This window comes from Bison bison, unplaced genomic scaffold, assembly GCF_000754665.1.
Source record: "Bison bison bison isolate TAMUID 2011002044 unplaced genomic scaffold, Bison_UMD1.0 scf7180017864491, whole genome shotgun sequence".
Taxonomy (NCBI): Eukaryota; Metazoa; Chordata; class Mammalia; order Artiodactyla; family Bovidae; genus Bison; species Bison bison.
Genome location: NW_011495050.1, coordinates 19,238,723 through 19,239,308, shown reverse-complemented (window position 1 = coordinate 19,239,308; position 586 = coordinate 19,238,723). Strand labels below are relative to the sequence as shown.

The following is a 586-nucleotide window of genomic DNA, read 5'->3' as shown; positions in this document are numbered from 1 at the left end:
CCCCGAGGCCGACCCACCCCCCGGCGCCCCGCGCCCCGGCCCCGGCCCAGCCCGCGCCCCTAGGGTCACTACTCACGTGAGATAACGGCCCAAAGAGTCGGGTAAAGCGTCTTCTCTTTTTCGGCGGAATTTTTAAAGAGGGATGTGGTTACCTTGAGCAGAAATACCCAAGGCGGCCTGGGCCATAGGCTGCGGGGACGACGTGGGGGGAAAAGCGCGGCACCGACACCAGCTGTGCAGCAGCGGCGGCGGCGGCCGAGGGAGAGAAATGGAACAACGGCACGGGCAGAGGAAGAAGAAAGGCGAGAGGGCTGGGTGCGGAGAGGATTCGGCCTCGTCACACCGCAGAGCCGGAGAGCGAGAAAGGATGAGAAGAGGCAGAGAAGGCGGAGGAAAAAAAAAAAAGAAAAAAGGAAACACACAGCAACCCAGCAAAGAGCCAGCGAGTGTGGGAAGGCGGCGCCGGCAACGCCAGGCTTTATATCGAGGGGCGGGGCTTGGTGACGTCACAGCCAGCCGCGCGAGCCGGACGGCGCGGGGCCGCGGCGCGGAGAGGAGGGAAGCGGGCGGAAGAGAGAGGGGGCCG

At 65.0% G+C, this 586-nt stretch overlaps 1 protein-coding gene and 1 pseudogene across 1 annotated transcript in view; one reads left to right on the top strand and one right to left on the bottom strand.

Moving 5' to 3' along the window:
• Positions 1 to 471, bottom strand: part of AZIN1 (antizyme inhibitor 1) — a 31,143-nt gene extending 30,672 nt beyond the window's left edge. The window contains exon 1 of the mRNA XM_010863497.1: positions 77 to 471. The gene's annotated coding sequence lies outside the window, so the exon portion shown is untranslated. The remainder of the gene's footprint in view (positions 1 to 76) is intronic.
• The window catches only part of LOC105005529, a 69,920-nt pseudogene that overhangs the window by 5,353 nt on the left and 63,981 nt on the right, over positions 1 to 586 (top strand).